General features: G+C 47.7%; 1 protein-coding gene across 3 annotated transcripts in view; it reads right to left on the reverse strand.

Moving 5' to 3' along the window:
- Positions 1-26297, reverse strand: part of PLD1 (phospholipase D1) — a 75258-nt gene extending 48961 nt beyond the window's left edge. For 2 of the 3 annotated variants that reach the window (XM_068200283.1, XM_068200281.1), the window contains exon 1: positions 13321-13457. The gene's annotated coding sequence lies outside the window, so the exon portion shown is untranslated. Of the gene's footprint in view, positions 1-13320; positions 13458-26138 lie in introns of those variants that run through there. The other variant, XM_068200282.1, reaches the window with a different exon arrangement.
- Positions 26298-26747: the final 450 nt, after the last annotated feature.

A 26747-nucleotide genomic window follows, 5' to 3' on the forward strand; every position in this document is an offset into this window, starting at 1 on the left:
TCCGAACAAAGGCAAAATCTGTGCCAAGATGAACAAACAGGACTATTGCCTGTGAGCCAGGAAGGAAGAGATGATACAGAACACAGGAAAACTCAGACCTAAAGCATCTGACCTGTGAGAACAGCGTCAATACTGAGAGAAGGCAGAGAAATGTGACAGCAGACTGTAACCCTGCAGAAGGTTGCTGTGATCAGGGTGGACAAGGGAGAAGTGCTCTGAATGAGAATCACAGAATGGTTTAGGTTGGAAAGGACCTCAAAGATCATCCAGTTCTAACCCCTGGGCATGGGCAGGGACATCTTCCATTATCCCAGGTTGCTCCAAGCCCCGTCCAACCTAGCCTTGAACATTTCCAGGGATGGGGCATCCACAGCTTCTCTGGACAACCAATGACTCAGAACCCTCAAAGGCAGGAATTTGTTCCCAATATCTAATCAAAACCTACTCTCTTTCAGTTTAACTGCTGGTATAAATCAGAGACTAGGGAGAAAGCCCTATCTAATGGCAAAGACGTGGCACTGCCTGAGGAAAGGTTTGCAGAACCCCAGAGCTGAGGAAGGCAGAGGAACAGTTGGACCCCAGTACCACACCCCAAACCTGCTGCTGGGGCAGCCAGGAGCTGGTGTGGCAACCTGTGTTTGAACAGAGGGAAGGTGCTGCTCTGGCTTTATCGGGCTCAAAGTCTGCCTGGGCGAAAGCTGCAAGAAGGAAAACGCAATGAAAAGACTCAGCAGTAAAGGAAAACCTTGGAAAAAACAATAGATAAGGAAAAAAGGAGGTGATTAAAAACTGGAAGATTTTTACATACTACAAACCCTATAAAGACGGCTGACACTGCCTTTGTCCAACTCAATTCTCATATTAATTACTTCCTCTTGAAGCACCACTTAAGCTCCCTGCCTTCTGTCCCAGGCTGTTCCCACTGCACATGACCCCCAAACCTCTTGAACTAGTAAAATATATACACTGGAAATAATGACTGCACCAAGAATCAGCCATGATTTCAACTGCAGGGTCAATGACTAAAAAAATAGAAATTAACTATATTAATTCCTGAGACCTTGTGAATATACTGCAAACCTGTAGCTCCGTGCTGCAACTTTGCAAGCCCAGTATCTACTTGTTATTTGCCATTTTGGTTATGCTTTAACCCCAAGTTATTACTTCAGGGATCATATGACCATCTCAGCCTTCACTAAAAAAATTTTTTTCTACTTGTTGCACAGGACAACAAAAGCACAGCTTTAAAGGCATGGAAACTGGAAGGCAGAAAACACATATTTTTGTAAATATTCATGAACAGTTCTGTGTTTTGAAGACACTGACGTCCTGATTTGAAAATGTATGCAGCTGGTAATAGCACAGACTACCTAAAACTTGGTCAGCCTAAGTTTATTCTGTATCGTGGCAGATCTGAAATGAACTCAGATAATCACAGCTCCTTAATGAGGTTCTGATGCTGAAAAGGACCACACAAAGCTATGAAACCCAGAAGAACTTCATTTGGAAAAAATGAGAAGAAGAAAAGAGAAAATACGTCCAGGAAAAACAGACATTTCCTGCTAATGCCTCCCAGGGTTTGATGCTCTGTATCAACTCTTATCCCTACGGTGAGAAACACTATAGTCCCTGAAAATTATCTCATTCCTGTTCTCATGACATCTCTCCCAGAACAGTGACCTTTTGGCAAGGGCTGTGACCAGTGACCTCTGTTCCCATACTCGGTTTTCTCCTGCAGGCAGCGCCCATGGCGGGACACACAAAAACCTCCCAGGCTGCCTGGAGCAGAACAGACAGGCTCAGGCCAAACCAGGGCAGTGAAATGGGGTCACTAAACACAAAACAAACAAACAAACAAAACAAAGCCCAAAGAATCAGAGCCATGAATTCTCTCTCTCTCTCCTCCTGCTGCTGCCAGGAGCCTGGGTGGAATAAGGGCACCAAGAGCCCAAATGGAATTCCAAGGAATTCCCATGCACGATGCCCTCACCAGCTTTTTGCTCTGTCTAGTGGTGATGAATCTTTCATCCATGTAAATATTTCCTAATTCATTCCATTTTAAACCTAAAATTACCTTTGGACCATTCTGTGTTGGGGAAATACTCTCATCTGATAAGAGCCATTTCTGAGGAGTTATTTGCCTCCCCCAGGAGAAGCTGGGCTTGTCAGCACCCCAGATTTATGCCCAAGCACATCTTCCTTCCACAGCCCTGGGCAGGGGTCAGTCCTCCATCATAGTTAGAAAGTGTTCCCTGAGTTCAGGATCCCTACCAGCACCTGCAAAGAGCAGCCTGCTTTTCCAGCCCAGGAAAAATCCCCATACTCACACCAAGCAAAATCGACACACACTGATTTTATCTTTCCCTCAATATTTAATCAAAAACCTAGGGCTCTTGTAGGTAGCATGTTACATTTCCTAACTATGAAACTAAAAGACAGAAGGGTTGAAAAATGCTCAGCAATGCCTTAACCCTGTTCTTCAGTTCAGTACATGGAAAACACCCAGCCAGAGGAGCCAACAGCCAGCAACAGCAAATGCAGATGCCTCCTGAAAATCTGCCCTTCTGGATGCTCATACTGCAGGGGCAGTGCAAAAGGATTAGGGCTTGTTTTTTTAAAACACACAAAACAGTCCTTGAATAAGAACCAAAGCATTGCTCCTACCCTGGAAAGATCTGGAGCTGGAGAACTGAAATAAAAATCCAGATCAACAATAGACACATTAAAACATCATCCAGACCTAATCTGCTTATCTTTACCCCAATCCCGATAAGACCAAAATATTTTAAAATATTGTTTCCAAAACAATTATTCCCACAAAGTGCCCACATTTAATAGCAATACCTCTAAAAGCAGAAACCAATTAGTGCTTCCTGCAGCCCAGTTCCCTGGCTCTGCATTATTTATTTCCACAGTCCTTGCCACGCGAGGCTTATTGCCAAGCCACCAGCCTGCCCACAGGAACAGCAAAGTCACAGGAATCCACAGAGCCTGTTTGTAACAGGGCACGAGATGCTTCAAGGCTGGGATGGCCTGGAAATAACAGGTTCATCTTTGGAAGTCCCTGCTGCACTATCCACACTGAGCAAAGCCCGTTGTGCCCCTGGCCATGGCTCTGCAGCATCCATCCCACAGCATTTGTGCTACAGAAAAGGGCACAGAAAAGCCAGGCAGGTCAAGGGAAAGGATGAGGTAAGGCACTGGTGACTAAGCCACAGCTTCAGCCAGAAAGCCCCTCCATGCTGGTTTGTCCCCACACCCAGCCTAAGCGCCAGGCACCTCCCAAGGACTCGTTTCATTTGCTTTACAGAACAGTAAAGGGAAAACATCAACATTCTCAGATGGGCAGCGCCTGATCTCATGCTGATGTACTGGTTGCTCTGGCTCCATCTCCCCCTGCCCAGCAGCACCCCAGGAGCACCATCCCTGCTCCCTGGGCTGCCACAGGAAGTGCAGCCTCCCCAGGAAGCCAATCATTAGGTATTTATTGGTAATTAAGGCTGGCCCTACACATACTAATTCATCACCTTGTTTTGGATTCCTCAGGCATGGACAAGAGTGCTTAAGCACAGCACTCACACCTGGGGCTGTGCATCCTTCAGGGATCACCACCAGTCCTGCACTCCCTGATGTGGTCCATGGGAAACACCCTGCAGCCCTAAACCCAGGAGCACTGCACATAACACCCCTGAAAACCAGGACAGGGGATGCCCAGAGCCTCTGGAACCTGGTTACTCACCCCCACATACCCACTAGCACTATAACTGCATGCAGGCAAAGGGAAGCAGGTGACAGCACCTTGGGGATCGGCTCCATCTCAGCATCCCCACACCACACATCCAAGAGGCAACAGAGTGGTCAATAGAGTCCTGGGCTGATGGAAAAGAGGAGATTGGAAAAATGCCTGCCGCAAAAAGCAAACAGCAGGAAGGCCAAAGCGTACAGCACTTCTGGGTGCTGACAGACACACAGAGCTTGGCACAAGACAGAGTTCACAAAAGCTTTATATAAAATCCTAAAAGCAAGGAGCTAGCCAAAGTGACAGTGTAATGCACAGGACTCTTAGAGTGACCATCTCCATGAGGATCAGGGATAACAGGGATCCACCACAATGCTCACAGGATGATACGCCTGGCTGCAGCTCTCATCTATAGCTGAACACATCACACAAATACAGCACATACTTTTGTGACCTAAATGTATAGGTATCTACAGGGCTGATGTCCTGTACATCACTCAACACTATTCTGGTATCTCCCAGTGCCACGTGTACGCCAGCAACTGCCACCTGCCAAGCCACATTTCCGCAGGGAATTCCGGCAGCTTGGAGACAAGCGGGCATGCTGGCAGGCAGCCCAACACCTCCATCCCTCCCTCCCTCCCACAGAGGGGTTAGGTGGCAGCTGATAAATGCAAACACAGACCTTCACGTATCTCCTACCAGCCAAGCTAATTCCAGGGAAAGCACTGCAGCCTGTGCTCAGGACGGATTCAGCAACTGCAACAGGATCTCAGCCCTGCACGGGCACTGGCTCCTGGCAGCAGCTCTCGATCACAGCAAAGAGCACAGGTATGTGTCAGGAGGTCATGTCACCATTCCTGCTGCCACACTGCTGCTGACTGAACTGTTCCCATTAAGTGGGAACACAACTTTTCTTTCTCCTCCCGCTTTTTACCATGTGAAAGCACAGGAAGGTGATTTTGTTGACCCTTTGCGAGACCTACTCAAAGAAATGAGAAATTCCGGTGGGTATCACAGCAACAAGCAGTAGCAGATTTGGACTGTGTGTTTTTACTAATAGTTCAACTAAAAGTTTAACACTTCAATAAAATGCTGTTTCTATTCTCTTGACTTTTGGGAGTTTGCTTGCCCTAATGAAACTTTTCAAATAATTTCCATTAAAAAAAACACTAAACATTTGGCAGGGAGCAGAGGGCCATGATGGAGGAGGAAAGCAACCCTCCCACTAAACAGTCCTACCGTTAGTGTAGTCCCCACTTCAGAGCAGAACTCAAATGTTCTCACGTGAGCAGCCAAGTCCAACTCCCTCCCCTGCCTGGGGACTGCAAGGCACAGGCTTATCTCCCAGGGTGGCTTCCCCACCACCACCAGCCTCGAGGACAACCACAGCAGGGTGACCACCACCACAGTTTTACTGATGCTTCTGTCCCTCTTCGAGGCAGCTCCAAGTGCAGGGCTGGGACCCACATGCAGGCCCACACAGGTGTCTGCACAGTGCTGTCCCACGCTGATCCTTCCTGGCAGTGTTAACCAAGGCTGTGACTGCTCAGGCTGAACATTAACCTCTTCCCAGCTTTTGCTGACTGTGCACACTCTGTGCCAGAAGTGTACTTTGGTAACCCAAAGCACAGGATGACTTCTGGTTAATGGGTGCGAGAGGAACTGTGGCACCTCGGGGTCACCAGGCTGTTCCAGCAAGGGAATGTCCCAGCTCCTCTCTCTGCTCCTCAGCCAGAATGCTGCTGCTTCCCCATCCCAAACAGGACCCTGCACCACCCTGAAAGCACTGTTACTGACAGGAGCCAAAGTGCAAAGCCCCACGATGTGGTGCAGACACTGTCATCACCCCAAAACGCTCCTCTACTCCTGCCTGCAAACCTGGATTCAGTACCTTTCCAAACTGAAGCTCCCTAGTGATTTTTAATGTTTTATTTAGCAACGCTTTTAAACATGTTTGAGGCATTCTGGCTGATAAGCTCCAGAAGAATTTGATGTCTCTGTCCTCATTTGACTTCAGCTATTTTCCAGTCTACTCTTAAAGCTGCAGCTCCCACCATCGAGCTGGGACACCCAGCACTAAAAGGTTGTTGTACGATCAGGCATCGTTCCAAAAAACCAGCAACTGCAGGTGCCAGAGGTGACAACAGCAGAGTGCATGTCTGCTCCTTATCCACGTTTCCAAGAACAGCTGCTTTTCCTCAGCATAGTCAGCAGCAACACAGGCAGACACCAGCCCTCAGACTCCCTTTCACACCCAGAAATCCCCAACCAGTTCCCAAACAGCTTCATCAGTGGATTAGAGTAACACCAAGGTCTCACAAGAACTGCATTTTCCTTCCCTTCTTTAGTGGCCTGCTGAAAAAAAGTATTCGTGGCTGTCTTGTTTACAAGAACAAAACAGTTGGCTTGGGGAAGTCCCAGAGGTAAGTGTAAGAGAATCCATTATGCCAAGCTCAGAGGGCAGAGGTGATGCTGTCCCCAAGACTTCACAGAGGGCTCCAGGTGGTTTTGCAAACCAGCCTCTCCCATGGACACCCTACATGGTAACACAACAGCACCCAGGACACAGGGTACTCAAGCTAGTGAAAAGTTAATTTTTCTATACCTTGAAGTGTTTGATTCATTATCAGAATTAAGGATGGGTAAGTAATTACAGTAATTGGGCTCTGATTTCTCAAATAATTCTGGAATGATGGCTGAGGTTTCAGACTGAGATCAAATCCAGGCAAATTTAATAAGAAATTGTCTGTTATGAAGCAGCAACAGAATAGCTCCCTTATGTTTCTTTCTTAACTACAACAAAACACCTGCAAATTTATGCAAAATATCTCATTTACATACATTGACAATACTGACAGCTTGCTTAGAACAAAATAGATGCTGTGGACAATTTTTTTTTAACCACTTTCCTGGAGGGGAGAAACAATGCCTCGATCAAGCCTGCCCAGGAGCCCACTGATGGCAGGCAGGGAAAGATGATGCTCGTCTCAGAGCTCAAATTGAGCCTCAGCTGCCTCCTCTCTCCTCTCCCCCACCCCGATCTCCAGACCTCCAGCACCTTACAAGCAACACGGGTGTCTGGCCAAGGCAGTCACCCTGCAGCTCATTCTCCTTTTATGGTGGAAACTCCTTTACAGTATTTTTCCCAAAAATTCCTAGAGGAAATCAGAGCATTAATATTATGACTTACAAGCTTAACCTTCCAGACCTTAGCACATAATGAGGCAAAAATGAAAGACTATTTTTCCTTCAACTGCCATGACCTTCTGGAGCAGCACTGCCCAGAAAAGTGTTTGCAGAGAGTTTTCTGCATGTACAAAAAAGCTGTTTGGCAGGAAGAAATGCAGTAGTTTTGGGAGAGAAGTAAAAAAGGCTAAACAGGTTCAGACAGCAGTTCCCATCTTGCCAGTTCTTTCTCCTGGTGAACAAAATGGCTCACTTGCCATAACTGCTGCCAAACTCTGCAGGATCAGGTCTAACCACAGATTTCAAAGCCACTGTGAGTCATCTAGCTATTCTTTCTTGGTAAGACTTAACACTGGGTGGGACACAGAAAAAAAAATCAATTTGCAGGAAACCTCAGTCATGGAAAAATATACTTCAGAACATCTCACAGGGACTACATAAATAGCAAAAGAGAAACGAGAAAACAAAGTACTTCTTTCTGACATGACTATGATGCACTGCCTGCTCTCCAAATTGCTTCAGTAGCCTTTCAGCTCTGACAGAGAGAGGACAGTTGATCTCCCTAGAAGACCCCAGCAGCCACGAGTGCACCCAAGAGAACCACAAGTAAGGCAGATTTGAGTTCTTCATGTGAAGTCAACTGCATCATGTAACTGCATCTTACTTGAACTGAAAGAGAAAATACAAGGGCAAACCATCCGATTGTTTCACCTCTTGAGTGTCACATTCAAAGCTGGTTGGGAGCAAGAACACTTACTTTTTAAATAAAGAAAAGCCCCAACAGCAGGGCTGGCTTTAGCCAGGTACTGGGTTGCAGTTAGAGGTCCTGCCATGACCACAACACCTCAGCTACCGAAAGTGTTGGAAAAGTCCAGTCAATTACTGATGCTGGTTTATTTTTCCCCTGCCTGAGGGCTTCCTAGAGGCTTCAAGCAGGAGTCAGCCCAGCTGATGGTGAGAGATGGTTCATCTGACTCAAATGCAACACAGTGAGCACTGTGCTCACCAGCAGGTGTTTTCTGGGTGGGACAGAGAAAAGCAGGAAGAACAAGAAATTAGTATTTCTGATTAATAAAATCCTGCCAGAAGTCTGGCTGGTAAAATGGGAGAAGTTTCTAGGAAGTGGTTCAGCGATGAGAGAGTGCTAGTGGCAAGGAAAAGCCCTGGGACACGGCCTCAGCAGATCCTGGAGGGGAAAGAGAAGCAAGTTCTTGCACGGCCACACAACCAGAAACTGCAACTGGCTCTGAATCAGCCACCTGCACAGGCTGCAACAGAGGCTGTCAGAGCACTGCTCTGTGGGACATTGTCTGCCTGGCACTGCCTTTTGTCTCTGTGCTCTAAACACTTACTCAGAGAAGAGAGGACCCTCTGTGCCAGGACCACCTCACTCAGCCCTGGGAAAGAAGATGTAAAGTGCCCCCAGCTCACTAGGATCTTGCTGCCAGTGTTTATCAGTAGGTTTATCTTATTTCTTCCCAAAAAGAACCCTCATGTGAAGACTGCACACGAAGGATCACTGCACTGGCAGAAAGAAAAATGTACGACAGAAATCAAGCCCACTCACAGCCTGACCTGAAAAACACAATCCAGGAAATGGAGTTTAATTCTTTCTTCACCAGCAGGTGTAAGCCAGGAAAACAGATCTCAACACCATGAATATTCTGAATATTTGCTGCTATCAGTATAGTGTGCAGAGGACTCCCCCACCCAGACAGAAAAGGCTCCTTCTGTCAAGTAAATCTGCCAATACTGATGAGGTTTCTCATCCTCAGCCCTGCAGCTCCTCTCCCAGAGGCTTACCATGGGTGAACAGTGGAGGGGTGCTCTTTCTCTTCTGAAAAACATACACCCCACCACTATTCACTTTTTTAATTACACGTGCCCTTTTATTACAGCCTTTCTCCCTAAACAGTGAGTTCCTTAGGGCAGAAGATCATTTATTTTATGTATTCCTCCTCTGCCATAGAAAACTGGATAGAGGAGAAAGGGACAATGTTACTCTAAGGTAACTTACTCTAAGGTAACTAATGCAAACTCACTACTTTGCTGTCAAATCCTACTGCAAGTGTAGCACTATTTTATTTGAGGGATCTCACTGTGGTCCACTCTGTGTCCCCAGGGAGCAAAAGGGAAGATTTAAGGGCAAACAAATCACAGGAAACCAAAGAGCACAAAGGTACGAACACCACACACAGCCATCACCAGCTTCAGTGCAGACTTGGCACAGATGGGCACAGCCTGAGTGCCAGGGTTTATTCCCACCCAGCCCTATGCTCAGACACTTTTTATTGGCATCCAAGCAAGGGTGGTAGCCCAGTAAAACTATGTCAGGTAATTACTTTGATATTAAAGCCCCGCATTTTGTTTTGGCAACAAGCCCTGGGCAGGCTGTCACCCTTGCTGAGTTGATACCATGCTCACTGCAGGAGCAGCAGCAGATCCTCTGGCACTTGCCCCATCCCCCTTCCCTGACCCTTTTTCTGCAAGATTGCCCTGACCTGCATCTATTTAGACCCGTGCAAGCCACAACTGTTTTTAAATAGAAGTTTTTATTCTCTGAGACAAAACTGGCCTCCCTTCTGGGGTGTGTGGCTTCCTCTCTGCCTGGTGCCATCCCAGCTCTCCAGTGTGGGAGCAGCAGCCACCAGACAGCTTCTCCCCCTCTCCCCACACCAGCAGATGGGTGCCTGGGGGCCGAGCTGTCTGACAGACACGAGCCCCACTCCCACTTTGTTATGTAAACCCCCAGGTTTGGGTGTTTATCTGCTTGAAGGATCCAGAAATCACTAAATGCCACCACAGCGCGTGGGCACAAGGAGCGAGGGATGTGCGAAGTGCTCGGGGCAGTGGCGACGGCACACGATGCTCCCACTGCTACTGCGTGGAAACAGAGAAAACTCCGAATTCCAAAGACAGAAATATATATAAATATAAAATTCATGATCTTCTAAACCACATTTCACTTCTGTTTGTTCCCCCCCTGCACAGGAGCCAGGGTTAGGGTGAGTGTCCCATCACAAGGACCACGACTGCCCTGTGCCACCCTGGACACCCTTCATCAAGCAGGTGAGGGAGCAACGTAGCAAATATTTTGTAAATAAAACCTGGCAAATGGAGCTTTTTCCATAAGCCCCTCCACCACTTTCTACCTTCCAGGGTGTCTGCACACGCAGAGCTGGTATGTACATGTATCAGATGATCACAAGTCCGTGGAAGTGAGGGACAGGGCAGATGCACCTGGCTAAATATATGTTAAAAACTTATTTATATATGTAAAACAAACAAAAAATTGAATTGACACTATATATCTATCTCTATCCTACAGCTCAGCAGAGCTGAAGTCTGACCCTGCATAGGTGGGTACAGAGAAGCCAGGCTGCACACAAGCTGCACATACATCCCACCTCTCAGAAGCAGCACAGCAAGCAGTACCTAAATATGGACTGAAAAAGCCCTTATTTTGGAAAAAAAAAATAAAAAAAAGGCTGGCCAAGGTTTTGTGAAGGGAAATAAAAAAAGACAGAGCCACAACTTCTGTCAGGCAAATGATCATGACCAAATCTCAGTCCGTGCAGGAGCTTCCAGGGTACAGGGCATGTGAGAGCAAGTTAAAAACACATCATCAAATAACTGCCAGTCAGACAAAAGGCACGTAAAGGTTTGCTCTCGCCCTCCTCCTTCCTCACTCTTGGCCAAGAACAGGTGCTGACATCAGACACTCCAGAAGAAAATCAAATTGCTTCTTCAGCTCTGTTATACACAGATTTAGGGCCACTGGCCAATTCTGATTCTCAGAAAAGCTTTATTATTATTATTATTTTAGATGAGTTGCTGCAAAATAGCTGTTGCAACATGAAATTAAGGAACCACCTGTTTGTAGCAAAGGCATCAGAAAGATGCTGCTCCTCATGGACCACGACGGCTTCCTGGAAAACTCCAGCAATTTCAGTCCCTGAGTTTCCCCTTTGATGTATTCACAGGGTACAGAAAGAAGATAAACAAGAAGCCTCTATGAACATCAGTAACTGATATCTTCCTTATTATGCCATTTCAAGGAACAACACTTGTGGTAATGCCAGCATTTAAGTGCATTCTCCTGAAATTTCTTTCCCTGAAGGTTTGATAACCTGCTTTAAATCAATTTTCAGAGAAGAAATAACTGTAAAACCCAAGTTCAGCTGGCTGAAATTTCACTTAATCATGTAAGAGATTTCTCAAATCACTGCTGGAGATAAAACCCACTCCCATAAAACATCTTTCTTCCACCACATACACACCTGCATTCAAAAGAGCACTTCCTAATTTACAGGAATAACAATGTCAAAATGACACAACCTTTTGCACTTTGTTCCTATTAAGAGTAATAAAAATTTCTAAGAGAGGCACAAGATTGCAGCCTGCTTTGTGAAAGATTAATTTCACCAGCAATGATCACCTACCTAGTACTTATAATTTCATTCACACACGTGAAACAGCATCTTCAGCAGTTCAAAGAACGTGCAGTTCTGATACCAGCACACTCTTTCTCAGCTGCAAGAGCTCAGGAGACCCCTGTCAATAACAGCATTTTCTGTGGCAGGACTTCAAGCCTCTCAAAATAAGAAGAGCATCATGGCCTCTAGGAAAAGTGAATTTATTAAGTCTTTTCCAGGAAGATCAGAGCCTCAACACTAATTTTCTATAATCCTGAAAAGAATGATGTTATATATATCAAGATAAAACTAAAAATGCAGATGAGTATTTAAGTGAAACCCTTCAATTGTCTCAACTTAGGGAAGTTAAATCTTGGCAAAACCAAATTCAATCCCTCTACCTCTCAAACGTTCATTCAATCAGCTGAAGCAGAGTCTACACCAATCTCTGTAAATGTTAACAAGTTTCTTCAGAGGGATCTGACCTTGGCCCTGTCCCACAGGGAGCTCTGACCAAGCCTGGGGCTGGCCTCCTCTCCAGAGGGGAGGGCAGATCCAGGGCTCAGGATCCCAGCCAGCAAACCTGGCACCAAGACAGGCGATGGGGACGCCGTGGGACGTCACCCACGTGCTGCACCCCCAGGCCTGGCAGAGGCCAGACACACCTTCCCACTGCAAAAAACTGATTTTACTGGCTTAGGGCTACCTGATGGCAGGAGGACAGGAGGAAGGGCCTCTTTCAGCCGCAGGCAAGGGCAGGGCAGGTGCACAGAGGGGACTGTTGGGGGGAACTCTGCAGCAACCCCCTGAGCCCGGTTCGGGGATCCCAGCATTGCTGGGGAGTGCTCGGCATCACAGGGTAACAGGGACCCTGAGAAAAGGGCTCTCAAAGCAGCAAAGGAAGCAGAACCCACAGACTCAAACTCAGAGCTTTCCAATTTCTGGCCAAGCTGGGCTGGATTTGGCCATGAGACCCAAGTCACAGGGCTGACACTCCTGTGAGCATCAAGAGGTGGTTGTAAATTAAGTTCCCTGGTTACCTGCGAGCCTCTGGCATGAGCTCACACTTATCAAATGGCAGAGACGGCACAGGAGGGAATACACGAATTCTTGAGTGATTAAAGACACTCGAAAGAGAGCTCCCACCCTTCGAGCTGCAAACACAGGCAGCTCGAAACACAACGCCGTGCACAAACAGGGAGCTTTTGTCCCAGCAGCCATGGGCACACTGGCCTCGCCGTGACGTCCACACTTACCATCTTCCACCAGTGTCAAATCAGCAGAGCTTCATCCACCCAGTCCAACTGCCGGTGCCTGGCCCCCAGCAGCCCCACTGGAGGCACGGTGCAGATTTACTGAAAGGAGGGGTGCGGGGAGGCACTGTCCTTCTGTGTGCAGAGAGCCCTGGTCAGCCCGGGAAACGCTTCCAAAGCCACTGGAGCTGCACTGACTCGAACCACGGTCCAGCTCAGACCAGAGGCACCTTGGGGCTGCAGATTTCTAGAGAGCATCACTCCAAATAAAGAAAACCAGCAACAGGCAGAAACGGCTTTCATTGCAAGAAACCCACCCAGCAGCTCGGCAGAACGGGTTGTTTGAGCACGTTTAGTAACTCTCAGGGTTTCCCCGTAACCCAAGAACGGCGGGTGCGGAAGGGACGTGGCAGGGTCACGACTTCAGCAGTGCCGGGGACGCCGAAGTTCAGCACATCGCCGAGCTCCCCAGCCCAGCCGCCCGCGCTGACCACAGGGCACGACCGCACCGACCCAAACCCTTTCCACAGCACGACAAGCGCGCAAACCATCCCGAGTGTGTCCGACAGGCGACCAACACCTCCGCGCAGCAAAGTCTGCCCCAGCCAAGAGCCCGGGCAGGGCATTCACTTGAAAACAGACGCCCTGCGCTGAAGTCACCGCAGTGCCCCGGGCCGGGCGCCCACTCCGGGGCGCCCCCGCGGCCGCACCCGCCCGCACCCACCTCCGGCCCCCGCGGCCGCGGGTGCCCCATGGTGCCGCCAGAGCCAGCCGGGCGCTGTCAGAGCCAGCCGAGTGCCGTCCCTCTCGCGGGGCACCAGCAGCAGCCGCAGAAGCAGCCCAAGGAGCCTCCCTTCCCCGGCCCCGCCCCTGGGCTCCGGGCGCGCTGCCCAGGCCCGGCCCCCGGGCCCGCCCCGCGCCCCCGCTGAGGGCGCCGCGGCCGCTCCCGGAGCGGGACACGGCCCAGGGGAGGGACGGGCACCCCCGCCCCGGGGGGCGTGAGGAGCCCAGGGAAGCGCGGAGCGATCGAAAGAGGAGTGACTCGGTTACTTCAGCCCAACTTTGCGGCGTGCGGAGGGGATTTGAGAGTCCTGCGCGCTCCGAGTGCCGCTTCCACAGCGAGCACGGGTCTCCGCTTCGTGCCCGGACACTCCAGGAGGGAGAAGTCAAGATTCCCCACCGTCACCGAGAAACTGCGTTTGGCCAGGGAAACAGATTGAAAAAGCCTGCGCAAATTAACAGTTATTAATTGCACACGCAACGCTCTTTTTTTGGGTTTTTTTTTTTTTTTTTTTTTTTTTTTCTTTTTTAGCGTAAGACAACCCAATAATTACAGTCCGGTGCTGTTTGGATCCGAGCTGTCCTCCCCTACACATGCTGCATTTACCACGTTACTTCCCATATGCCCTTTTTAATATGCAAGGAGTAGATTTTTTTTTTTTAGCGAGAGAGAAAATTTTTGTGCTTGCAGAAGCATTGAACTGACATGCGGATAAGCAAAATTCCCAGCAGGTTCCAGCTATAACCCAGCCCTGAGTGCTGGTGAAACGCCCAAAATTTGTCTGCAGCATTGCAGCTCTCACTGCTGCGGCTGTACAGGGAGATCTTGGTGATTTCTTCCAGCGAACTCAGTGACTGCACTTCTATATCTACAGCAAGACTTCAGCATGGTTATTAGGATATTTTTCTTCCTTAAATGATTTTAATTTTTATTTCTTTGAATCACAGAAAACTGAACCACAGTCATCCAATGTAGATGAGCTAAATAACCTAACTTTGATGAATGCTGGTTCAGAGGCAGCCTCTGTCCCCTGCTCTGGCAGTACAACATTGAAGCATCACATTCTCCACCAGAGCACCACCTGCCTTGTTTATGGGCACACCTGTAACACACTGGCTCAGCTCGTTTACACTGGGTTTACTGTGACTTGGCTTACCAACACCTTAACAAAACCAGTGCGAGTGATGTGCATCACACCTAAAACCAAACTTACAAATCTAAGGTGGGTTCCCAATAGCATTGCAACACAGCTTCCTTCTGCCCATGGGGCTGGGCTCACACACTGCCCCGTTCAGCATTGGAGAGCTGTGAGTCAAGGTGGCTCAGCAGTGCTGGCTGCACTGAGCAAGGAAAAAGCACAGACATTTGTGGCACTCAGTGTCAGGAGAGAGCAAAGCAAGAGAGGAAGCTGGGGTGGAACACTGCAAGGCAATGGGAAATACTCAAAGTTGCCCTATATCACTGCCATTTCCACCCCAAAGAGTGGGCAGAGCCCTGTTCCAGACAGGTACAATACCCCACACTGCAGAGAGGTTTCATGCTGAACATATGGAATAGGAATGAGTGGAGATACGGCACGGGGAGCATCTCTCAGGGCACCCACCTGCCCAGGATGCCCAATCTCTGCCATCCTCTCTGGACACACCTCTGTAAACCCCCAGCGTCCTGGGGCAGGAGGACAGCAGGCTGCAGAGGACCTCTGCCACCTCCCATCTCTGCACAGCTCTCCACGTGTGTTGATGCAGAGCAGGGACATATCAGACACAGAGAAACAACTTTCTCTGCAGATAAACCCCTTCCCTCCTGCCCAGAGTTCACTTCAGTGCTCATCCTCTATGTGACTGGCTGATTTCTGGCAAATCTTTCAAATCCATAAACCTTAGCTCGCCTAATGTGTATTTAATCTCCCTGCTGTGGGTTTATGTTGGCAGTGAGCAGGGCTAGACCAGTACCAGAAGAGAGCGGGCAGGGTAGGTGAGCATTTTGGCCTCTACTTTGCACAATTCCCCCCTTTGCAGCACCACAACAGAGCAGAAGCACCACTGTCTGTGCCCATGTCCCATTAGTGGTTTTCTACACTTCCCAGAACCTTCCTTGTCCCAGAGGCAATTCATGAAATGGATACTTGGCACGTACCCTCGAAAATATCTTGAGCTCCCAGAGGCATAGTATTATCTGCTGGGAGTTTCTTTGGTTCTCTCCCAGCTGCTTTTCATTCTTCAGGAACTTCCACACATCCCTGGTGCCATCACAGGGGTGTGAAGTTTCCTTTCTTAAGGTGAGACTCAGGTGCAAAGACTGCTCTGAGTGGCAGGGATTGAAGCTGCTGCAGTCTCTGTAAAACCAAGGTGCTGATATTAGCAAATCTTTATTTTATTATTATTATTATTTAGTTGTACTTCATAATTTTTCCTTCACTCTAAAAATTTTCACTTCCATGCCCAATGACGTGGCCAAAAGTGCCATGTAGAGACATCTGCAAAAGGGCTCTTGGCAAACTAAAAGCCTATGCTGCTGCACACCAAACCAAATCCACCAGCTGAAAGATAATGCAGGAAAAGAAACAGGCATTCTTTTAAAATAAGGACATTGTCTTCAATCTCAGTCACCACTTGACATCACAACACAGGGAGAAGGGGCAGGACCAGAGAGCTGCAGGACACTAGAGAAATGCCAAACAAGAAAAGGCTTTAAGGGGGGGAAAAAAAAGGGGAAAAATAAATGCCAAACTAAGAGCAGGCTGGAGTGAACATGTGACTGCACAGAGAATCATCACCTTCTCCAAACCTCTCAAACCATTTTTTCACAACCTGAAAAACACTCTCTCCTTCCTCTGTGGCAAAAAGCAGTTTTGCCAGTGGGTTGAAGCACAGGAAGGATCTCAGCAGAGCCACATCAGGAATCTGTCTGACATGTTGAACACAGGTGCCACCTAAATAGAGGGTTTTACCCATATAGAGATTTTTACCACCCATTTGCTTTCCCTTTGTTAAATGAGCCCAGCTACACCAGTACAAACCCCAGCCCTGTTTATTCACAGTGTCCTCCTGATACTGTTCACAGCAATCCACACATCAAAGATGGAAAAATAAAAAAAACCATCAAATGCCAGGGTGGAGCCTGAAGTGTCTTTCATGCCTGCAGGCATCGAAAGGGCCTTTTTCCTCCTTATAGTTCCCCTTTAGCCACGCAGGGGCTCCCTGACACGAATGTGGGTCATGTTGGTGCCTCTGCAAAGCTGTGGGGGCCAGAGGGAAGCCAGGGGAAAAAATAAGGAATTGTTTTTCCTCCAGTTGGGTTGCTTTTGGGAAGGAACCTGCAGAGCCCCAGGAGAGGGAGGAATCAGCTTTACCACCCTTGATGGGATGATGGTTTACTTTGGCTGTGTGTAAAGCCAGGCTCCAGCTTGGGACACCACCACGCCTCCTGCTCCTGCACCCTGTCCCCAACCTCTGCTGAAGATGTCCTGACTACAGAGCAAAGGTTTTTGTGTCCCACAGCACAGTGACTCTGCAGCTCCTTAGGACAAAAGGGCTATTTTACCCTGTATCCCAGAGTGTCACCTCACCAGGGACTGGAAATGCGTTTTGCTGTAGCCATTTCAGAGAGTGTGCACAAGACATTCCAGAAAAACCCTGTGGATCCACACTGAGGCAGCCACTGGTGACACTGCCAAGGATGGAGCCACCCAAGACAACCCAAAGTGGGCCAGCTGGCATGAAGCCACATACATGCACAAAAAAATTAAATTATTATTGTTTTGTCCCATAAGACCAGTATTCCAAAAGGAAAAGGCAGGGTTGCTTGTAGAAATCACATTGTCAAGTACTTTATTTCCTCCTCTTCCCTTCCAGGACCACTATTGTCCTCCTAACTCTGAGGAAACAGGCAGGGGAGGAGTTTTGTTTAAAGGCACTTCAGCATCAAGGGCCTGACTGGACCACGGAGCCTCCTGGGAGTTGGAGTCTTGTCTTCCCCCATAAAAACTGCTTTTTCTGGCACAATTCCACAGCAGTGTAATACCTCCCATGACACAGCAGCAACTCCCCTGCACAGTCAGGGGACAGAGGGACCCCTGGACTTTGGTTGCTACAAGACAACACCGGGGGCTGCTCAGGATCCAAACCTTATCAGATTTGGCCAGAATATTTCAGTTTGCTTTCACACCCTTCTCCTCTCACAGAATTCCCATGGAAACACAAACAATGCTGTTGCTGTTTGGGTTTGGTTGGGGCTTTTTTCCTTCTCTCGGTGAGGGGGGGGTGTGGATGAAAGTGGTAAATGAAAAGCTTAGCCATTATAAAAAAAAAAAAAAAAAAAAAAAAAAAAAAAAGAGAAAAAGAAGAAGAAAAATATACTGAATAATACATGAGATACCACGATTTTCCTGGCAGCAGCGCATCTCCCCTCTGTATCCCTATGTATCACCCCTTCAGAGCCTCAGGGGACAGAAACGTGCCTCGGAACTAAAAGAATACGCATTTCTTGTATCACAAACTTGCTTTTGGGCAGGAAATGCCCGAATCCAAGCTGTCCCGCCCTTTTCCTCCCTGGTGCATCGTTCCACAGATACCTGGATGCCACCGTGTGGCAGCTGCCCCGAGCAGCGGTGGAGGGACAGCGAGAGGGACGGGAGAGGCTGCAGGGAAAGCCAAGGCTTTAAGGGGGAAGAAGAAGAGGGAAAATAAAATTAAATTAAAAGGAGGGTTGGGTTTTTTTTTTTTGCAGCAATTCACAAAAACTTCAAGTAATGCTAAGCACGTCAGTAGATGAAGCACAGGATCTGGAGGAAGGAAAGAGTGCAAACCAGCTCCGTATGGTGTTGGGCTCAGACACACACTCTCTTTCTATTTAAAGCCCTGCAGGAACGTGAATGCCAGGTTTGAGCGAGCTCAGCAAGTCCTTCTGAAAACACTTTCCATGGTCCTCTCTATCACGGGGTCTGGTTATCTGACAGCTTCTAATGCCTTACCATTCCCACACAGCAGGATACAACCCACCTTTTCCTGCTGGAGGACAGAACTCTGGATGTGGAAAGGTATTTAATTAATGACAGAGACCAGAGGGACTTCCCTGGGGTCCAAATCAGCTTTGGGATGAGGACATGGGCTGCAGAGTTTAGTGCTGCTGCCTGCCCACCCCTCCCTTTTCCCTCCACGTGGGAAACAATGCTGGGTGGAACCCTGAAGAAGAGGATTGTGCTACCAACGCCGTGTCCCCAGGCACATCCTGCGGGCCAAACCATCCTGGCAAGGCCAGAACATCCCTGCTCCTCTATCAGCACCCCAAAGCTGTCTCCTGCCAGGAGGCAGCAAGAAGAAAGCAATACACAGCCCAGGGTCAGGGTTTGGGGTATGCCTCATTCTTCCACCCTCCGCCTCTGGGGAATGCCTTATTCTCCCATTAAGTACCTCTGGGGTATGTCTCAGTTTCCCCTCGTCTACCTCAACAGCACTGCTTCTCATTTATTCCAAGGTGCAGGTCATTGAATGGAGAATTACATCTTTTATCACTTGTCCATAACAGGTTGTCAAGTCGCCGCGTTATTATTAGCAACAGGAAAGGAACTAAATAAATTATTCTTAAAGTATGTGAGGAGCACTTGAGTAAGCGTTAAGTAATGAGCGTTTCTTTAGCAGGAATCCAAGCGAGACACGCTCCACCCATTTTGTTAACAGACAAAGGCTTATATAAGCAGGATGTTACATAAAACCCTGGAATAGGGAGCGGGAGCACTCCCCCACCTTTGGGTGATAGCTTTGCTGCAGCCCACGGATACCTGAACTGACCCTGAACCAACTCCGAGCTAAGAGGCAGCTGACGGCCAGGCCTGGAGCTGGCAGGAGCCAGTGACAGGGACAGAGGTGTCCTGTGTGTGTGCTGCCACCAGCCCTGAGCACAGCTCGGGAGGCGAGTCTGGATCTGCCCTCGCACTGCTCCGGAAACAGCCCCTACAGTAACGCACTCCAAGCAGATTTATCATCCCTGTGACGATCCAAGAATGCGTCTCTGTTCCTGTGTGGCAGGGCAGGCTAAACACCACCCAACCCCTGGGTGTCATCCCAAGGGAATTATAACTGGTGCTTAGGAAGGAGCATACAAGCGGGGCATGGTTATGGGGAAGCTTCTCTGCAGCTCTTCCTGTCTCCAGGGTTCTTCAGGAAAGGGATTTTCCAAGACAGAAGTTCTGTTTTATAGTTTACCAGCTCCTGGCATCTGATTCTTTCAATAAATTGACAGGTCAGTTCTTAAGTTCTCATGAACTTTCAACTTCCGCCACATCACGCGACAAAACCCACCACAATTTACCATAATTCATCTACACAGAAAATGGGATCTACGTCTTGCAACATCAATTACTAAAGCTAAAAAAAAAAAGCAGGCTGGTAGGGGGTGCAGCCTCTTCATCACATCTTGTGTGCCTGAAAGCCTGTCTGTCTTGAGAAAAATCATCTGTCTCCATAAAGAAATAATTTTCCTCCTTAGACATCTTGCATCACACCTTAAAATGCACAATCCCAACACTCAGACGGCAGATTCAGCTGACAGCAGTGGCTGCTTCCTAGACACAAGGTCAAAAAAAAGGTCTCAGAGAAGAGAATTTGCAATTCTCTTCATAGCCCAGACACCAAATCCTCCAAATGCAGGTATCAGATGCAGTTGCATGAGAAGTCAGGGACGCTTTTCTGGTCGGGAGGAAGAAAAGGGGAGAGAAAGATCTTAAGGCATGGGATTTTTGGGCAGGCAGAGCAAAACGTGTCAGGAGTTACTCTCTGGACTACAAGGGAGGCATTCATGGCTGCAATCAGTTTGCTCTGTGGTACTTGCAGGAACATGCCAAGGCTGCTCTGCCTGACTTAGTGTTTGTGATTGCCTGACCTTTGCTCTAAATAAATTCCCCTCACAGAGGGAATTTTGATGCAAGTCTCCTGCATCTATAGCATCCTTCCTGGCTGCAACCCACTGGCTTCCTGAGGCCTTGTTTTAAAGGAGAGATGGACAGAAGGCAGGCAGGAGGGGAAAATGAAGAAATGAAATGCAAGCTGTCTGGCCCACACAATTAAAAAAGAAAAAAAGAAAAATAAATCAGAATAGCCTGGCTTTGTTTTCTGTAATGTTATTTATCTTACTTCAGAATGAAATCCAGATGACATAGATAAGACAGGGGTGACCCCTAGTGCCCTCTCCAGCTGCAGCTTCCACTGTTATTCCCTGTATTGATATTCGAGCATAAACAGAGGAAAGAAGCAGCACCTTTCAGATTTGTTCTTCATTCACAAAGCCTCTCTCTCTTCCCTTTCAGAAAGAAGATCTCATTTCCTCTCACTACTGAAACTCTATCACTTCGAGGCATTCAGTGCAACATCCCTTTGTCGCTGTTGTCTGGGAACAAAATTAAACACATTTACTTGTGTAAGAACTTATTATATTCCATTGACTATTTATCATAGAACATTTATATTTATCACCTTACATAAAAGAAAGAAGAGCCTATTTTGCTAACTCCAGGCTTGTCAATAGCTAAGGAACAGCCATTCAAAATCCTGAGAATAAACCTTTGTCTTGTAAAAAGTGTATTTTGCAGCACCAAGGCGCTGAAAGGAGCGACCCTTTCCTGTGACAGCCATCAGCATGCACCACTTTTTTTTGTCTTTCAGCAATGTCAAAACTCTCTGTTCTTGTGAATCAGCCTGCACCAGACATACCCCGCTCACTGTGCTGGGTGATGCTCATCACGGGCTTTTCCTTGTGTTATTGCAAGGGAACAGCTCCTCTTTCACAAAAACCTTGAGACACCCCCTCACAGATTACTTTGGGATGCAGGATTTTTCTTGAGGAAAAAAATTATCTTAGGCACAAGGCTGAAAGATTTTTAGCTTCCTGTAATGTGAGCACTCCGGGCACTTCCTGCCCTGCTGAAATCGGGGCTGTGGCCTCCAGCATCCAGTGTGGGTGGTACCACATCAGCTGACATCTCAAAATTTCACATATTTAATAGGATCTCATGAGGCAAAGAAGCTGCCTGCTAACAGTCCCCACAGTGACATTTCTATCCTCAGAAGAGCAGCAAACTCCCCTGTGCAGCATCACAGCCTGCCACAGACTCATCTGATGCCTCTTCAGCTCTTTTATTTTTTGCCTTTCAGGACTGGCAGCCACCACTGCAGCACCCCTCCTGCTGCACCAGGGCTGCTCTGCAGAGCCCGGATCCCCAGAGCTGGCACCCTCACTGCTCAAGCCCCAGGAATGCTTCAACACTTCCCCAAAGCAATTCCCCAGCTCAGCCTTAGGGAATCCTTGGGAGGCACAGGACATGGCATATTGCTGTCACCCCCATCACCATTCAGCTGGCACCTCCTTCCCCTTTTGCCACCTGCCAGCCCATTTCTTCACCAGAAACTATTTCCAGGTCTCAATCAGTCCTTCTTCCCCAACAACTTTTGCTTTCACACAGCCTCTCTGGTCACTCATTCCCAGAGTTCCTTCTTCAGCCTCCAAGCTTCCTGCTGCCCCATCACCTCCCCAGGCAGACAGCCGCCACCACCCCCCTTTCCAAACCACCCTTTCCTGGCATTTACACCCATGACTCAGCCCAAGTGAGGCTACATCAGCCACAGGTGAGGCTGATTGGTGCCTCTGTAACAAATGTTGTACTCTTTGCAGGGCTGGGCTGGCTGAAATTCAGCAGCTGCATTTTTTCCAGTTTTAGTAAAAGTTCGTAATCTGGTCTGGACATAGAATCATAGAATGGTTTGGGTTGGAAGAGACCATAAAGATCATCCAGTTCCAACCCCTGCCACGGGCAGGGACAACTTCCACTATCCCAGGTTGCTCCAAGGCCATCCTACCTGGCCTTGGACATTTCCAGGGCAGCCACAGCTTCGCTGGGCACCTGTCCCAGATCCTCACCACCCTCACAGGGGAGATTTTTTTTTCCTAATAACCAATCTGAACATGCCCTCTGTCATTTTGAATCTAATCTCCCTTGTCCTGTCACTCCATGTCCTTGTCCACCATCCCTCTCCAGCTCTCCTGGAGCCCCTTCAGGTACTGGACAGGGCTCCAAGGTCTCACTGGAGCCTTCTCTTTTCCAGGCAGAGCACCCCAGCTGTTTCAGCCTGGCTCCAGAGCAGAGGTGCTCCAGCCCCCTGAATATCAAGGATATAATACTGCTTTACTTATGTGCCTGTTCTCTGTATCATTTCCCCCTGATTATATATCTCTGTGTTCCCATGTTCCCTTGTTTACATTAAAAGCAAGAGCTTCTGAATTGAAGTTCCTCCTAATGTTTTATTTTTAAATCAGGTTTCGGGGGGGCGGAGGTAGGAATTATGCTAGTCATTGCATAATTTTGGTTTTATCTGGTGTAATCTCACTTGCTTCTGAGATATCCCATGCTTCCCAGCATGACACCAACTCTGCATTGCTCTCATGTCTCTGGATCCAGCACTGCTCCAACCTTTCCCCTTTATTTCATTCCCCCTCTGTTTTAGTTAAAGATACGCAAATATATCATCCTCAGAACTACTGTTTACTTCTTTCACAATATTCCATGTTCTTTCTTCCATGAATTTATTTTCCTTATTAGCTTTAGTAAACACCTTTTTTTTTATTCATTGCTGTTCTGAGTGTGTATGATCCCATACAGAGAAGGCATGACAAAATCTCTTTTTGTAACACATATCTTTCTATAGCTGCATTTTCCCCTATATTCTTATTTTTGCATGGTATTAGCTCTGTGTATTCCACTTATGCTCTGCATCTAAAACAATCTGTCAGCTTACATGTGCCTATAAGCAGTGGGTGTATTAGTTTTGAATCTTTTCATTTAAACTCCAGCTTTGTTCCCTCACACTGTTAAAATGCTCAGAATTAGCTCATCACTTTAATATTTTATTATCACAGTAATGAGCTTGTTTGCATGCTTTTGAAATATTCCACTTTCCAGGTTCCTCACATCCTTGTTCCTACAGTTGGAAAGTTACTCTTGTTATGTGAAAATGCTTTCTTGGATGCCACCTACATGTCAGAATCTGAACCAGGCAATGCTGAAATTGGCACAAATCCAAACACTGAACCAGTCCTTCATCAGGTAAAGTAAAATCACCATCATTAAAAATGCTGTAATTAAAGACTGGAGGTTTTTTCCTTCCAAAGGCTACACTGGTTCAAGGAAACCATAAATCCTGTGGTTCGCCTGACACTGCAGATCAGACTAGATGATCAGAAGAGTTTATTCTGGTATTCATGCTGAAAAACTTACAAATATCCGGACAAACTGCAACTGCATCTGGTAGAGAGATGGTCAGACAAGATAAGGGAGTTGCTGCTTCTGCTCTTAAATGCTCAAAATTTGCCTACAGTCCTGCTGAGTCAGCCACTTTTAGCCCAGAGGTCAATCATGCAGCTGCTTTCTCTAGTTTTCTTTTATACCTAAGCTGTGTTATAACTTTCAAAACTTTGTTAGAAAACTGCACTCGATCCTGCCAGTGATGGAAAACCAGTGTTTTATCAATGATTATTGCTGCTTTAGTGTCCTCCCAGCTTGTGACTGCTGTAAATCAGAAGTTGACTCACTCAGAGGAGTTTGGAGAGCCAGAGGCATCTCCCAGACCTTGCTCCTTCACACACTCAGCAGTGAGTGCTTCTGCTGAAGTCCCCGTGCTGGGGCCGTGGGTTTTAGCAGCCAGGAGAGCTCTGTCCCCTGCAGCCACTACCCTGACTCCCACAACGCTGCACACACTGTCTCACAGGGAGCCCAGGGGCAGGGAGGTCACAGGAAAGAGGATTTTTATGTGGTGGCCCATTGGATGGATTGCAATAGGAAAAAGAAAAAAAAAGTCATGAGACTTTTAACACACCATGAGCTGGAAAAACCCACTGGACACGCCATGGCACCACACAACACAGGGAAGGGGAACATGGGATGGAGCAGATCCCACCCCCAACATAAGGCCCATGAAGAAAGGTTTTATTTTTCCTGCTGAAAATCCATCAGGAAGCATAAAGCTAGTCTCAAAAAAGTACTTTTCCTATTTGCCAAGCACACATGCAAAAAAGGCAATCAGAAACTCTGAGCACTGGCTTTCCAGAGTTTAGGCCAAACTCAAAGCTGCCATCAGTCCCAGTTCCCTACACTCTTCTCCCAGTTTCCTCCAGCCCTCCACTAAAACCAGTAGCATAATTCTCTATTCCTCTTTCTTTTCCCCAGCTTCCAATTGTTTTGCACAGTTCAAATAAAACACGTAAAACCAGGCTTTGCCATAGGGTGAAAACTGAAAAAGGAAGAACAAGTGAAAAATAAAATCCACAGAACAATTAAAGAAAGACAGAACCTGGCAAACGAAGCCCCAGCAGAGTCCAAGCAATCATTTCTGTTTGCACTCACCAGCACAGGGCTGCACAGCTCTCAGAATATACCTCAGCTGGAGGTATATTCCCACCTTCCTCTAACTCCATCCATAAATCTGGGAAGAGCAGAGCATTACAAATCTCAACATGCTCAGCAGATAAAAACACCCAAGGGTAGAGCCCAGGATGAGTCGCCTTCACGTGGAACCTTTCTGAAGGCAATAACTGGACACAGGTGGGGCTGGGATCAGCACATGGAGTAATTAAGAAGGGTAATTACCAATGTGAGTGAAATGCCCATTTGCCCAGCTAACCCAACGGGTCCTCTTTAAACAGAGGGAAAAGTTAAAGAAAAAACATTGACAATTTTTGCATTTCACCTGGTTTTTGCACCCCTTTAGCTGCCAGTCGGTGTTCCACTGTAGATTTCTGACAATTATGAACAAATACACGAGCAGCAGTAACAAACTGAGCAGCCAGTGGCACACAGCCTCGGAGGTGTTAGTCTTTATTAAACCTTCAAATGAAAGTGGCCCTGAAGTTCCAGATTCCCACTTTACCCTCTGTCACACTTACTGAGGGAACACGAACCTGACCCAGAACCGGTTCTTCAGCAATTTAATTGTAAGGATCACAAACAGCAGCCGGTAACAGCAGCACACCCAGAAATGGGACACGTAGCTTTTACTTTATTTTTTTTAACAGTCTTTGGTTATTAACTTTCTGTCAGTCCCTAATGCATACCTGGATACCCAATTATTTCAGAGAGGCCAGAGGAAGGTCACTGCTGGAATTTTCTGGCTCTCCTGCATGTAGGTAGATGCCATGAATTTGAGGGGTTTGGTTGGCATTTGCTCCATAGCCCTCACTTTCCAGCTGAGGACACTGGAGGCTTCTGTGCTCATAAAGGGGTTGGCGTTCATTTGAGGGTCACACCACAATTCCTGGCATCTCTCCAGGCAGGTCCTTATGCAAATGACCAGCATTTACTTGGCATTTGCATTAATGTGTAACTGAAAAGCTGCTTCCGAGGATGCCTGTTTCCAATCTTTGGGTTCTCCCCATAACCAAACATCTCCAGGCTGGTTGAGGGGAGCAGAGGCTGCTGCTGGGAGTGATTCAGAACTGCATGTCAGTGTCTGGTACTGACTTAATAAACCAAGGGCTGATGTGAGCAAACTGCCCATCCCAGATCCAAACACCCTTATCTCCTGGCAGCGCTGTCCCTCCCCCATTTAAAGCAAAACTACGCTTTGGAGTCAGGAATGAAATCCAGCCAACGAGGCAGTGGACAATTTCACATCACTTTCTCCTGCTGTCTGTGGAATTCCCAAAATTTACCATACCATCAACAAGCACCCCACTGAGCCAGCCCCAGCAAACTCCTGCTCCAAGCAGCCAGCACTTACCTGGCAGGGAGCTGAACTCCCTGCGAAGCCTCCAGGAACGATGCGAATGCTCTGCTTGGGCATTAATCCATGGGAAACCGAGAGATCCCAGCACTGTGCTGTGCACACAGCTGTCTCTGGAGCCCTTCAGAGAGGACCTGTGAGGCAGCACGGCTGCTCTGGGACGCAGATGCCCCACGAGTGGGTGAAGTGGGGAGATAAGCAGGTGAGGACACGCCAGGAGCAGCACCAGATCGCCCAGCAGAGCTCCAGCTCCCAGGCGCTTCCTCTTTCCAACGTCACTCTGGTGTTACACGGAAGGACCAAACAGCATGTGGTTCATGGCCCTTTTTCGTCTTCTTTTATAAGTAGTTCAATTCTTATTGTTTTGAATGTGGGGAGAAGTGACTTTTTATCTCGGAGGAAAAAAATTGTATAATATTCCTGCATCTAAGCTTGCTAAATGGAGAGGAAAAATTTCAAAGAACCAGGCAAGGCTAGGACTCCAGCCAGCCATTCTTCATAATTTTTGGTATATCTGTGCTGTTAGGACACTCACACTACTTTAAAAGTGGGTGAATAGAGGCAGGCAAGTGAGGGACTGCACAGTGAAGGCTGAGGAAAAGGTGC

The sequence above is a fragment of the Anomalospiza imberbis genome, chromosome 10 (assembly GCF_031753505.1).
Source record: "Anomalospiza imberbis isolate Cuckoo-Finch-1a 21T00152 chromosome 10, ASM3175350v1, whole genome shotgun sequence".
In the NCBI taxonomy this organism is placed as follows: Eukaryota; Metazoa; Chordata; class Aves; order Passeriformes; family Viduidae; genus Anomalospiza; species Anomalospiza imberbis.